Below are 15,994 nucleotides of genomic sequence, written 5' to 3' on the forward strand. Positions count from 1 at the left end.
TTTGAAGAGTGCGTGGGTTTCTGGGGATTTGTTGTTCCTCCATCTCCTGTGGCCACAGGTTACATACTAATTTATCTAGTCATCACTGTATCCATCGACTTGCTAAATTAGTACTGTAAAATTGTCTCATCTGATTGGACACCAACTGAAGAAATCTGGATATAACCAAAAATTCACATGCTTGAACGCATCAGGACAGGGTTTATAAAACAAATACAATTACAATGTTCTACTTTCAAACAGGGGCGTAACTCAGGCCCTGGCAGTCCCTGCATTGCAAGGGGGCCTCCAGCCCTTCAAGAGACCCACATTCAGCCCAAGGCCTGTGTCTATCTGTGAGATAACGTCGAATCAGGGACCCATCATCACATTCTGCAGGGGGACACTATCATTTTGTGCTACACAACTGCTAACAAGTTCACATATATATGTATGTGCCTAGAGACAATTTAATGTGCCTTTTACATAAACAGCCAGCTTTCATGGTTAACAATCTGAGGGGTTCTACGAACTTTTCCTCATTCATTTATACCAGTTGCCCAGCAATAATGAAAGATGTTTAAAAGCAGAGCCTGAAGCAGAGTTACAAATTTAAACTGTTTATTTATGACATCATAATGTAGGTAGTTTATGGAGTTTAGAGCAGTTTTTATGACCCCTAACAGGATGGAGGTCGAGAAATTAAGCACCATAACTTGGTGTTGGAGATATCTGTTACAGCTGGTGTGCAGGACAGGTTATCAGCCTCGACCTACTTCCCAAAGTCGCGAGTTAAGCTCCTTCGCGCTATACGCATACCTGCAAGCATTTGTGCGCGAGGCGGGGTTTCTCGAAGGTGACCCACCGGGTGTTGGCAGATAGGGACCCAGAGGAGGGGTAGATAAAGTCCTCGACAAGTGACATGTGATTTTAATTAGGCAGAGTGGGCCTCATTTATGAAAAGTGCCGCATCGCTGCGTGAAAGCAGCGATGCGTCACTTCTCAGTGTGTCCTCTTTGCGACATGATTGATGCGTCATATTTACTGTATGACGCATCATGTTGTTAGGAGTTACAGATACGTCAATATTTCTGACGTATCTGTATGGCGCAAAAGTGATGCATTGCTGGAGTGTGTCACAAAAGTGACGCAACTCCAGCAATGTGTCCTTTCACATGGGGCAAGCGCCATGTGAAAGGGCCTGCGTCAGTCTTACGCCTGCTATGAGGCAGGCGTAAGATATTGATGCATTTGCGTCCTAGAAGTGGCGCAGTGAAATCTTATAGATTTCACTGCGTCACTTCTGTGACCCTTTCTTGCCTCAGAACGCCCCCCTGCATACATTATACCTGGTGCAGGTGTAATGTTGTGCAGGGGTTTACAAAGTGATGCATCTACCTAGATGCGTCACTTTGTAAATATGGTTCAACAAGGCACATTTTTTACGCTGCTGGTGTGTCACAAAAAGTGACGCACCGGCAGCGTAAAAGTGACGCAAGGCCTCATAAATTAGGCCCAGTATATTTTGGCCATCGTAACGCTTGTTTAATTAAACTGGACGTATTCCCGTCCATAGAAAATTGCGCAGGTTGCCTCCTCTTCATCCCTGGCACGCGTTTCACGGTTCAGCGGAAGGACAGAGGCGGTTGAATGCAATAAGTCATTAAATACACCACGAGCTCGCCGTAGCCTGAAAGAGCGGATGAAAGGCGGCGTTATCACTGAGTGGAGGTGGAGAACATGACGACACCGGGCCTGCCTTTCTAGGAACCGAACCGGTGATCTTTACATGTCGCCATCTCCAAAGCCTTCTGCCGTTCCGCTCAGCTGATAATACGCGTGGGGGAGAAATGGTGACTAATGAAAAGAGAATGGACAAGGGTCCTGAGAGGATGCGGATCGAAGGACGTGAGCCGAAGCGGGAGGCGCTGCACGAATGAAAGGGGCTGCTGAACCCAATGAAACGAAAATTGCATCGACCTAAGAAGGTCTGGGAGCTCGGGGCAGTTCCAAAATGACGTCAGTGGCTCCTCGGATTGCTCTTTCCAGCATCAATATTTCAGAAGAGCTTTTATCACCAGCACACTGACCCTGGCACCACCAGAGCACCGACAGCAGTTATGAAGAGAAGTAACACAGTGTTAGCCTGAATAATACACTCTGCGATTCGTAGAGGTCATTTAAATGTAGACGGATTTTTATCTTTTACAGATATGTATAACATTTACTGCCAGATGCTTTCAGCATGAGTGAACTCTGAGAGGCTCTTGTACTCTCCTGAATCAATTGAATTTGTTTTTATCGAAGCGGCAGTTGTGGCAGTCACGTGACCAAAGGCTCGAGCCCAGGAGGCCCAAAGCCGGCACCCTTTGGGAATTCCAATCCGTGGCAATATGAAGGACTGAGTGCTGCGAAGGACTCTTCGGTGCCCTTCCTGACTGCCTTTGATAGCCGAGGAATGGCTGACTCTTCCCAGTAACTGCGATGCAACACTGGACGTAAAATGGTGTCCCCTTAAGAGGGTCAATGTTTGCGGAAAACCCTTGTAGGAGGGAAACCTCCTTGAATAACAGCAAGGCACCATCCTCTTCTTGGTATCAGGGAAGAGCAAGGAACCGGGCTAATCTCTGGGCCAACAACTTTAGAATATATTTGGAGCGTAACAAAAATTGAGACAAATGCAGAGAGATGCATCAAACTCTTGGCACTGGCCCCTAATATATGATGCTAAAAAGAACTGACTTTACAGGAAGAACTGTGCTATATCTTGGTTTGGGAAACTCTATTGCCATTTCATGGGCAACCCATCGTCTTAGATAGGGCTGGTATATACAGCTAAACTTCTCTCTTTATTGGGTGCCACGCACATTAAGGAAAGGAAGAGGAAGCCAACATCTGGAGCATTATGCAATCCATGGCATTCACAAGGGAGTCGAAGAAGACGTCCAAGTTGATATCCTTTATCTAGCATGGCGTTCCGCATTTACTCTACTGGCCTGCATGCCCCGATGCGCGGACTAGCTTGCAGAACACCCTTCCCTCCTGGAGCCCTTGAACAGAGAAATACTGAATGGCTAAGGTGGCGCAGGGGGCTTGCACCGGCACTCTAAAACATCCCTCCTGTTCCTCCTCAGCTCACACAATGCCTCTGGAGAGTCTCCGAGTTCCTCTCTGCACAGTTTCAACAGGCCATAAGGTTGCACACAGATCTTGACAACAGGGACTTTATACACTAATCATTCTTCTAAGCCAATGTTACTTATTTCAAACAAAGACATAGTTTAATGGCAACTACCTCCTTTTCAGTAGACCTTCTGATCACTTGCTAGTTCAATCCTTATTTTTATCTAGTACTTGGCTTAATATCCCACGTCACTGAACTTCAGGTCACCATAGCAGTTTGTATAGCAATACATTACAGTGCAAGTGAGTCAAGTGCTACATACAAATGAGACATAGAAGATTAACTATATTATAAATACCTACAAAGTCAACCCTGAATGTCAAACTTTAAGCCTTGAACCACACCTGTAAATGGCCGCTGAGTTTCAGGGAGCGCTCCCACATGGTCTGTTTTCTCCTTGGATTTTCCTCAAAAACTGTTTAGCATTGGTGATTAAAAACATGTATAACCTGCATTGAACAAGTCTCCCACGGTAAAGGAAGAGATGTGGTCAAGTGGCTAAACTTCTACCGTGGGAATCTATGGATGTGGATTCAAATCTTGACTCTGCCGTTGACTGAATATTGTGCTATTTTGGGCGAATCGCGACATCCTCTTGCACATGTAAATGTGCAGTACCAAATTATATTAATCAATATGTTACGGTGTAGGTCAAAAGATGGAAATCACCAATTGATGTACACAATATTGTAATTTTTTTTCCATAATATTGTGCAATGTTCTACTGTTTTCTGGCTGGGTTTGCTCTGGGTACTGATTCTATGCCATGTGTCTGCATGCAAGCAGGTATACAGACACATGGCATAGAATCAGTTTTAACAGCTGTTCTTCTAGGTATTTTTACTTGCTTTAGAAACACTGATTTGGGACAATTTCAGCTACCTATTACTATTTCATAGCACTGTTCTCTGTGATGAGGTAATTCTTGTGTTAACCAAACCCCTTTCTGAGTATTGAAGATCTGATTTATTGTGTGTTTGGGTTCTCAGGGTGTATCCTCAGATCCTAGACTTGCCAAAGGTGAAACTGCACTCATCAGGCCTAGTGAAGACATTTATTTCCAGTGTAAATTAAAATTAAAATTCAAATTGACTTTATTTCGGATATATTGCAATCCATAAAAGTACACACAATAGACAATTCATAATAAAACATCACAGTGATCACAAAGTCAATCTTAAATTACATACAACTCAAATGTATCATAAAAAAGAGTGCATTGACAGAATCAGAATAAAAAATGCAAGTGAGGTCCATATACAGAATATACGAAATAAAGTGCGATAGTGCCATAAACTGCAGTTAATGCACATTTACTCATCCAAACAATTTCTTAGTCTCATGGTCATTTTTAAAAATTCTAACACCTGGAGGACACTGTCAGGATGCAGCAACTGTAAGTACATAAGGGCGGGTCTAATTTGGTTAAAATTTAATTTCTTTAAAAGAGTAACCAGATACCGCTTTCGGGGATATTCATAAAATGTACATAAAAATATAAAATGCAGCATATCCTGTGGAGACTTCCCGTCGCAGCCACAGGGAGCTGCTGGTTTCTTAAAAATGTCCGACTTGGGTCTAATTAAAAGCTGATGAAAGATGTTAAACCTGAAACGGGTCAGCAAAAATTTTTCATGGGTGGTGAAGGAGCATGTTAGATACAATTCCATTGAATTACAAGTACTCAACATAATATACATTCTAACATTAGGTTTCAAGAGCTCTACTTCATCTCTTACAGCATTACGGTTCAGGAAAAAAGCTCTCTTAATTGCAGCAACATCACCCTTAACTATATCCCCCGGGTTATCAAACAGGTTCAGGCGGCCAAGCTTCAAAAATTGGGACTTCAAATATTTAAGCCAGGGTACACGCATTGCGTGGTCAAGCAATAAGAGATCCTCCACTATCAGGTGGGTCAGAGGGATTGCATCACTTAACCATAGTTTTACCCAGCACAACAACGGTTTCAGACCAACAATGTCCGATAAATGCAAACAGCCAAGTTCTTCATGAGCAGCTAAATTCGGTGTGCTCCCAGGGACACACAACAGACGCTTTAAAAATTTATTTTCAACTATTTGAAGTTGGTCATCGTTTGTGTAGCCCCATATCTCGCTTCCGTATACTGCAGTGGCTATGGATTTAGCGTTATATAGTTTCATCATAGCCACATTTGGCTTTTTCCCCAATTTAGAGGCAAAATTGAAGATAGAAGCATTTACCCTGGAAATTTCCCCCTTCTTCTTGGCCAAATGTGGGGCCCAACACATCTTCGTATCAAATAAAACACCCAGGTAGGAAAACGACTGGGTGATGGGTATTGGAACATCATTCAGTTTAAAATTGAACTTCTTCTTAGGTTGACGGCCAACATGCATTATAAAAGATTTTGAATTGTTGACCGTGAGGTCCCTATCAGACATAAATTTATTAAAACCATTCAAAAGTGCCTGAAGACCTAATTCTGTTCGTGAAATTAAGACCGCATCATCGGCATATAAAAGCAGAGGAATACCCCTCGCACCCGCCCAGTGTATTTTTAAATGCTTGCTAGTAAAGGAGCCGGTTTCCTCTCTAAAAATGTACTCTGGAACCCTCGGTCAATGGACAGTTTGTACCTGCTGGGAGGTGTAGAGGGGAGAAATAACTCATTAGGTTATGATCACAATTTCAAAGAATCATGACTCCAAAGAATCACAGACTCCAGGTTCCAAGTTAGCGGGTTTATTACAAAGCAAAAAGTAACTGGACATACAGGCACCTCAAGACGAGGTTGTAGAAATACATCGGAACTAATACAAATCCGAAACTGCAAGCTATGTTCACTCTTTGGAACATGAAAAAGATGACAACTTCCAAAAACAGAACACTGGCAATGATTTCCCCCACATCAAGATCAGTCTTCATTTGAGCTTCGTAAGTAAAAAGCATTAGTCCGTCCCTACCCTGCTACTACTGTGACGTCCCTACTTATCATTCCCCAGGCAAGTTCAGGAAAAGTTGTCAGCCCGCGAAGACTTCCTAAGAAGCGCACTCAAGTTGTATGGGTAAAGTAGCACAAGGCAAAAGAGTTCATTCTAGGATGCTCCTTCCCTCTCTATCGATCTCCTCTCCTCTTCTCCTGACTCAACCCCCGGGGCACTGTCCCTAGTTCAAACAGCAGAATCTCAGATCATGCCCACAGCTCGTCTTCTGATCACCTCATTCATCTGGGCACTCCTCATAGGTGATTTTCCATTTAGTTTCGATACTCCCAGCTCCAGGCTCGATGACCTTGATTCCCAAGCCTTCTCCAGTGAGAAAGAACACCGTCTCACATTATCATCACTTCTTGTTCTGATGTATCCACAGAGGAAGCAGACAAGCTCAGAGCCAGATGGATAGGGCAGGTCGCCTGCTCGCCAGCAGTGGGCAAGAAGAGAGGGGTCATTACCCTGACCAGTAGCAAATCAAACATAACCATCGAGAATGTGCAGCAAGATAACGACGGCATATTACTGATCACACAGCTGAAAAGAGGACAGGAGACAATACTAGTGACAAACATCTACGCACCTAACACCGACGACACACCATTCTGGGAGGGGGTAGCTAAGGAACTAGAGTCCAGCAGTTCACGCAACATGACGGTTGTGGCAGGCGACTTCAATATGACACTTGACCAAACCCTAGACAGGAAATCAAAAACCATAGCACGTACCCCGACGTCCCTCAAGACGCTAACAAACCTATGCAATAGATTCAACTTAGTAGTCCCGTGGAGACTACAGCACCCCGACACCAGAGACTACACCTTCTACTCGAACCCACACAACTCATACAGCAGAATAGACTACATTCTCATCTCAGGAACCCACACGCACCTAATAGAACATACAGACATTGCCGCCAGAACAATATCAGACCATGCCTGCATTAGCCTACACCTCACAGGAAGACACAATGAACACATAACCCGCAGATGGAGAGTCAGCTCCACAACCATCGCCAAACAAGAAGATAAGAACAAAATCCAGAAAGCCATCGCTGGCTACATCACTGACAATGACATACCGGATGTAGAGCCCAAAATTCTGTGGGAGGCCCTCAGAGCAACCGTCAGAGGTGTACTAATAGAAATCAAGGCCAGGAGAGACAGGGAGGTGAAAGCTCAGCTATCACAGCTGGAAAAAGACATCAAAATGTTAGAAACACGACACATAGGAGATACCACAAACCAACACATACTGACTGAACTCACAAAGAGGAAATATGCATGCAGGCATACAACCTGGGAGACAATTTCATTAGGAAAGTCATGGCCCTTTACAAAAATCCCAAAGCACAGATCGCTGTCAACGGAACGACTTCAGCCCCTTTCAACCTCCAAAGAGGGACCAGACAAGGCTGTCCACTATCCCCACTGACTATCCCCACTGTTGTTCCTATTAGCACTAGAACCACTGATCAGGGACATCCTAGCGAATAAGAACATAGCAGGTATAACCATCAACAACACCACAGCTAAACTAGCCGCCTATGCGGATGACTTGCTAATCACTACAGAAGACCCGTCTCAGGGCTAGCCTGGCAAACGGGATTGGCCAAATACCTAGGAATCAACTTCGGTAGAAACCTAAGAATCAACTTAGAACAAAACGAAAAAAATACCCTAAATAAGATAAAAGAACTGCTGGAGAACTGGTCGCCCAAGTTTATCACCTGGTGGGGAAGATTAGAAACAGTTAAGATGATGGTCACCCCAATAGTTAACTATCTAGCCAGCATGCTTCCCCTAGCACTAACAGACGACTTCCACAAGAGAATAGACCAAATACTGAACAAATTCATCTGGAGAGACAAAAAACAGAGAATAGCCCTCCCGAAACTAAGGCTGAGGAAAGAACTAGGGGGCCTCAATGTAGCAGACCTGAGAACGTTTCAGACAGCCTTTGTGGCCAGATAGGGGATGCACTGGGTACTCCAAAACAAGCACTACACACCTACTTGGCTATTACTATAGAGAGCCATCCTCGGCAACCCAGACCCACTAACCCTCCTTACCACCAACAAACAGTCACTAAAAGTGAACCCAATATTCAAGATAACTAAACAGGCTCTTCTCAAGGTAGACCAAAAGTTGGAGGTAAGCATCAAAAACTCACAGTGGGTAGCACTCTGGTCAAACCCCAAAATCAAATACAGAGGCAGACCCCTAGAAATAGCATCTTGGAAACAATTAGGCCTCTCGCAACCAGCTCAGATAGAAGAAAAGGGCATGCCCCTCACCTTCAACAACATGAAGGAAAAGCACGCCCTCCCAGACTTAGAACTATACAACTTCCTGGCCATTAAATCGGCCATCACAAAAGTGCAACTAAGCAGGCTGACTGTGAGAGAGAAACAGGGGACCTAGCCCACCTAATCTTCTATTGCAGCAAGGTCAGCAAATTTTGGAAGAAGGTGTTCGACTTTACTGATAAAGTCATAGGCTGCACACTGAAACAAGAATTCGGCACCTTAATCACAGCACATTTCAACACAGACGTCACCTCACAACAAGACAGAAACCTCCTTGACTTCCTCCTAACTAGTGCAACAAAGACAGTGCTAGCCAAGTGGAAAGATACCACCAAGGCCATTTTCAAGGGGTGGCTGAACTGGGTAGCGTACCTAAGAGGAGCCGACAGCACTGCACTGAGACACACACCCTGGAGAAAGCCCAACAGAGAGATGTGAACTTCTTTAGATAGCTGCCTCGACCCGCACAAACCACTCTAGACAGCAAGATAGCGAAAATCATCCACAGTGTTTCGACGGTCGATCCACAACCAGCAGTCAAACACCTGTTTGTTATGTGTATATGTATACGTTATATGTTTTTTTTGTGGAAAATCTTTTTATTGAATTAAACAATTCCATATTATGACACATCATGAGGCAATGAGAGTGGGATAGCACTTACATTAGAAGAAACATAGCAAGTCAGTCCTTAGCGGATACAATAACGGTCTATGTCCAAACCAGTGGATCCTGTGTCCCAACCCCACTCTCCTACCCCTCCCCTTCCCTCCGAGCCAGCCCCTTTCCCACCCTCCCCTCCCCCCCCCCACCTCCTACCCAATGTGCAAAACGTGGCAAAGGCCCAGCCTCCCACCTCTCAGGGAAGAAAATGCCAAATATATGTCATGGGCAAAGTTGAACGAGGAATGATCCTACGGCGTGCCCTCCGGGGTGTCCAGCCATTCCCCCCTGTACCTCCTCCACGCCTGCCAAATCTTCTCCCATTTCTTGGGGCAGCCCCGACTACTGTAGATACCTTTCTCCGCCCTCTGGCACCAATCCATGTCTCGTTCCCATTCTTCTAACGTTGGGATCAAGTCACTCCCCCAGAGACGTGCAATATTCCTTTTTGCTACCATGCTTGCGAAGGCCAACCACACCTTATCTCCCTTAGGCCATGTTACCTCCCCCGTGACCCCTAGAATATGCCACCTAGCCTCCAGCGGCAACTCCGCTCCTACCACTTCCTCCATGATACCTTTCAGTCTAACCCAGTACGACCTAATTTTTGGGCAGTCTCAAAGGATGTGAAAAAATGTGCCCTCGTCCCCACACTTCTCAGGCAAAAATGCGATGTTGCAAATCCCATTTTAAACAACGCCGTGTGTGGGGTGTAGGACCTATGAAGGATGCGGAGTTGCACTAGTCGGAACCTAGCTCGGATCGCCACTTCTCTAGGACACTGCAGGGCCTCGTTCCAGTCATCGTCCTCAAGCAGACCCAAATCAGACTCCCACTTTTCTCGCAGAGGCCCAAGTGTATCCGGAATATTGTTAACTAGCTTCTTGTATGTGAGCGATATAACCTTATCAATCATTGGGTCCAACAGACGCCTGTCTTCAAGTGGGGCGTATTCAGGTAGCTGATCCCTTTGTGACAAATGTGAATAGATAGCATGTTTGAATTGCTGATAATGGAGGAACTCGCCATCTCCCATATTAAATTCTGACTGTAGAGTTGCGAATTCCACCACCCGCCCCCTCTTCCAGACATCCCCCAGTAGGTCTATCCCTATCAGGCTTCACTGGCGGAGGTCGCGAAGTCTCACAACCTCCTTGAGAAAGTCGCCCTTTCACAGGGGCGTCTGGGCCGTGAGCTTCCTCTCCCAACCGAGCAATTTCGTTGCTTGTTTCCAGGCCCCAACCACCGCCGCAGTTTGGGGGGGCAAAGGTTGACTGCGCCGCGGCTTAGAGTAGAGGGCCGCTAAATAGGTACCCGCGCTTAGGGCCATACGATCCACCCGGTATGCAGGTTCATCCTGAGGGGCGAACACCCACCCATTGATGTTGACCAGCTGTGTCGCCCAATAGTAGAGGCGGATGTCGGGTACTGCTAGATCCCCCTCATAGGAACTGCGCTGCAGTTTACGAAGGGCAATCCGCGGGCACCCCCCACTCCACAGAAGGGAGCGCTGCTCTGCCTCCACCGTTTTGAAGACGTGATCGGGGATCGTAAAGGGGGAGCTCTGTAATACATATAGCAATCGCGGCAGGGACAGCATTTTGAATAATACCGCTCTGCCCATGAGGGAGACCGGGAGCGTCCGCCAATGTTGCACGTCATTGTGTAGGCGGTCAAGTTGTGTCTGCACATTGAGTTGGAGGAAGTCCGAGTCGGACGGTGTGATCCATATTCCTAAATAACAAAATGACTCTCGCCAAATCAAGCCCTCACATCCATCCACCGCAGGCGGCTGGGGTCCCGCCAGGACATAGCCCAGGGATTTGCTCCAATTAATACGGTACCCGGAGTATTCCCCAAAAGTACGTAGCATAGCCATTAGCCTTTGTATGGATTCCGCCGGTCGCTGGGTATACAACAGTATGTCGTCGGCATACAGTGAGATGCGCTCTTCCCAACCTCCCCTCATTTCTATCCCCCATACCCCGGGGTCCGTTCTCACCCAGTGCGCCAGTGGCTCCAACGCCAGAGCAAAGAGGGTCGGGGACAGGGGGCAGCCCTGTCTCGTGCCGCGTCCCAGTTGGAGCTCCCGTGACATGGCCCCGTTGACTCTGACCCCCGAATAGACGACGTAGATTCAGTCTAGTGCTCCGGTGAGGCATGACGCCTGATTGGTCCGAGTGGACCAGCGACTGGATCACCGCTCCCAGGCGTGTCACAAGGTCTTCCCCAGGACCTTTGTCTCATAGTTGAGGAGGGAGATAGGCCTATACGAGCTGCATTCGCCATGTGGTTTCCCTGTTTTATGGATCACCACGATTGTGGCCAATCGCAGGTCTCTCGGGAGTTGTCCCACTTCTCGCGCCTCAAGGAACATACTGTGCATATGTGGTGCAGTGTGGCCAGCCACACAACCAAATGCTTCTGCTGGGAATCCGTTGGGTCCCGGGGCTTTCCCTGTTTGTAGGTCTCCCATGGCCTCCTCCACTTCCTTGACCGTAACGTCTGCCTCCAGTATGTCCCGATCTGCCGGCTCCAGCATCGGGAGCTGCAGGGGGGGGCCAAGAAATCGCGACAGTCCTGATCGTCTCTGGACGTGTGCGATCGGTAAACTTCCTCATAATAGCACGCAAAGTCCTCTGCAATGGCTCTGCTCGTGGTACTCACTGATCCGTCCGGGTGCTCTATTCTTGGAACCCAATTACGGTCCCGCTCCCTCTTCGCCTTATCTCCCAGGTCGTAGACCCTCCGCTGGGTGGCCAGTGCATGCACTCGCGCTTGCTCCGTCAGTACGTCCCTTATTTCTTTGCTTAGGAGGCGCGCTTTATGCGCCCTATCCCGATCCTGTTCCGGGGTAAGTCCCGTCTCACTGTCCAGAGCAAGGAGCTCCAGTTCCAGTTGCTCCACCTTTGCATGTCTATCCTAACGCCGTCGCCCTGCCTCTGCCTGCACAAAGTCCCTGGCCACCGTCTTATTCGCCTCCCACACCACTCCCGGGGAGCCCACAGAGCCTACATTTTCATCGAAATACTGCCTCACTCTCTCCCTGAAGCACTCCTGAAAGTCCTGATCCTTGAAAAGAAAGGAGTTGATCCGGGGGGGGGACGCTCCAATCATGGGCGGGGCCTAGCAATTGAATCCCCACCGGTGCGTGGTCAGAAATGCCCCTTGCCTTACGGTGACCGTCCCGAAACAAAGTCATGCAGTCTGTATGTGTTAGAATGTAATCAATCCTAGAGGAGGACCCATGGGCAGCTGAAAGGTGTGTGTATTGTCTCAGATGTGGGTTGTTGTGTGCCTGCCATAGGTCGGTGAGGCCCATTGCTTGCGTGACGTCTCTGAGGTGGTGTACCCCTCCCCCGCCCAGTGAGGACGCTGTTCTGTCCAAATCCCTATCCATCACATCGTTCATGTCCCCACCCAACACTAATGTCCCCGGTGGCAGTTCCAGCAGTAACCTCCCCACGTCCGGGAAGGTGGACGCGTGCAATTTCGGAGGTATATACAACTAACAGAAATTTAAAGGGCGGCCCTCCCACTGCACAGATATCGTCGTATAGCGACCCAGGGGATCAGACCAGCTTTGTCCCAGAACCAATGGTAGTGAATTTTTAGTGAGTATGCCCACCCCGCTGGAGCTTGTTGTAAAGCCAGAGTGAGCACGCAAGGTGTAACCAAATCTATTCAGGGCCCTACAGTGATTCCCCAGCAGGTGCGTCTCCTGTAGGAGGATGACATCCGGGGCATGCCTACGCAGGTATTGCAATACGACCGTTCGCTTGATTTTGTTCTGTAGACCGTTCACATTCCAGGATAGAATATCTATGTGCTGTGTCCTAGGTGAGTGTGAACCTGCCATGTCCTCCATCAAAGCTAGTGGGGAAGAGCCCTCCCCCCCTCCACCCCGTCCCATTCACCCCGTAAGTGTGTCGATGGAGTCAGAACAACAGTACCGTACAAAAACCAGGAAGAAATAACACAACTTGCCTCCCCGTTCCCCCCCACAACAACCCTCCACCCTGCTACCCTGCCACTCCGGCCAACCGCGCCAGACATCCCCAATAAGCAGAGCGCCTGTAGCCCTTAAAACGATAAACTTAGGGGTGAGTTGTGCAGCCCAGTCCAGCATCCGAGGTTTCCCCTCAACCCCCCGAACAAATCAAAATGTGGTCCAACGAACGTCCTATCCATTACTGAGGGACCCAAATGCAAATGTACTTGTCCACTCAATGTCTAACATTGCAGGACCCCTCCTCCGATCAATGCCCCCACCTCCATTCAATATATCTATAAGAGGGGTATTCCCCGTTCCATCATACATTACATGTCCATGAGTTCCTGCCAGATCGAGTCCACGCACTCCCTCCGCTCACTCCAGAGCCGGTGACGCTGAGAGGCTGTGGCCCCGTCTCCCAACCGGCGAGGGTCGGCCCTCCCGGCGCCGCCACGTCCCCTCCGCCGATCCCACGGATGAGGCTGGAGAACGGGGGGCCGGACTCCTCCAACTTCCCTCGCGACTCGGGCCCCCCCACTGCCGGCCATGCTCTTCCAGCCATGCATGGGCCTCCTCCGGGGTGTTGAAGAAGAAGGACTTCCCTTCCGCCAAGACCTTAAGGCGCGTCGGGAAGAACATCATGTAGCGGAATCCACTTTCTCGAAGTTTCCTCTTGACTGCATCGAATGAGCGCCGCTCCCGCTGGACTTTGAGCGTGAAGTCAGGGAAGAACGGATCGTGGCATCCTCCACTCGCAAATCTCCATGTTGCCGCGCTGCCTGTAGGATCGCGTCTCTATCCCTATAGTTAAGGACTCGCGCAATGATGGTTCGCGGCGGGACCCCTGGACGCAGCGGCGGTACCGGCGCCCTGTGTGCCCATTCTATGACGAAGAACTTGGAGAGTCTCTTAGGTTTTAGGGTGTTCAAGATAAGATCTTCTAGGAACAGTTCAACACTGGCCCCCTCCATTTTTTCTGGCACACCTACCACTCGGAGGTTGTTTCTTTGGGCCCTTCCTTCCTGGTCCTCCAGGCATGCCTCCATTTGCCTCTGTTGGTGCGTGAGTTGCTGAACCTGCTGTTGCAGCGTTTTGGCAGCGCCCTGTAAGTCCACGATCGCTGCTGCGTTTTGCGTGGCCTTTTCCGACGTCTTGTTTAGGTCTGCACGCTGGAGGGTAATCTCAATCGCCATTTTGTCCATTTTAGATTCTAGTGTTGTTCCCAGGGCCTGTATGGCCTGCATGATGGACGCGAGAGATGGCTCAGGAGGGTGATCAGAAGGCTCAGAGAGGGGCAACGCGGCACCGCCCGGTTCCGCCGTGTAGTTATCCATGGTGTTAGATTGAGTCGCGGTGGCTTTCTTGTTCCTCATGGCTGCAAAGGATAGTAGGCGAGCAGTTACGCCGGCCGTTCCCACCTGATTATCCCGCAAGATAGGTCAGGGCGACCCACGACTGTTCAATGTTTCTTCGGGTCAGGCCCCCACTCACGTTCTTCATGCACCCCGGGGCTGGCCCGCCGCACCCCGCGCCCCGTGCCGCCGTCGTCTTCCGGCCTCTCAGCCGCTGTCGCAGCCAGGGAGAGTGTCTCCGGCACCCCAACACTCCTAGGGGCCTGTTGTCAAATCCACAAGTTTTGCCGTCCTGTAGCCACTCCTCGCGGCTGTCTATACTTGGGGGGGCGCTGGTGTCACTAGTGCAGGGCAGGTGAGAGAGTGAGGGCCCACCTTGCTCCACTGACGAATGGGACAGCGACCATACGTGTCCAACTTGGCCCCCACCCCACTCACCCGCACCCGCGCACTTCTCACCCCAACAGCGTGCCTCCAGTGCAGTCCTTCAGGCCTGTTAGCCGCTCCCCAGCACCCCCAGGCAGGCAATGACCCGTGGGCACCCCACGGATAGCTGATCCGGCCGTCTCCGGCGTGGTGGCCCTCCCTCCAGGGCGGCAGAATGGGACACGCAGTCCGGGCAGTCTCGACCGTTATGCCCCCGCCCCTTCACCAATGGGGGGGGGGGGCTTCAGGTAATATGTCCTTTCAAAGGGGAGCCAGGGGGCACCGCGCCACCAACCAGGGTCCACTGCCGAGGACCCCTGCCTCCGCCTCGGCCCGTCCTGCACTCAAGGCCGATGCTCCGCCGGCAGATCTTCGCCTCACAGGGCCGCGTCTGGGCCGTATTTGCCGATCTCAGGATTCGGGCTCCCCGAGGTCGGAATCACTTCAGGGAGACACCGGCCGACGCCGGAAGGGCAGGGGAGTCCGATTGTTGCCTAGGACACACAGGATTTTCGGGATCACCTCCGGAGCTCCGCGATACTATGCGGCCATTTTGGCTGCCGCCAAACCACGCCCCCCGTATACATTATATGTTTAAACCAGACACCGAATGAGAATATAAGGAGTCCCTTGCAACCAAGCCTTAAAGAACGCCAGCCCATCGGGACATTCTTACAGCCATTCAACTACCATATACCAAACGCTTGTATGTAATCTATGTATACCAAATGAAACAGCGATTTGCCCTAATTGCCGTAAATGTTATATGTCTATCTGTATTTTGTCAAGAAAAAAACAATAAAAATATATAAAAAAAATAAATAAATACTCGCTCTTTTCACCTGGCTTTTCTATTTTATTGAATGTTTTACTCTTTTATTTATGGTTAAAAAAATTATTTGTAAAGGGTGTTGCTATCCCAGTTATGTTTGTGGTGTAATAACAGTATAATTTAACCCCTTGCATGCTCATGACGGCTCCACACCGACATGAGCCACGGGCGGTGCGTGCTCATGACGGTGTGGAGCCGTCATGCTGCCGTCGCTCCTCCCACGCGGCACTAATTCCCCGCCTGCGCGGGTGAATTAATGAACGGGCGTGGTCATGACGGAA

The sequence above is a fragment of the Lissotriton helveticus genome, chromosome 5_1 (genome assembly GCF_964261635.1).
Source record: "Lissotriton helveticus chromosome 5_1, aLisHel1.1, whole genome shotgun sequence".
Lineage (NCBI taxonomy): Eukaryota > Metazoa > Chordata > Amphibia > Caudata > Salamandridae > Lissotriton > Lissotriton helveticus.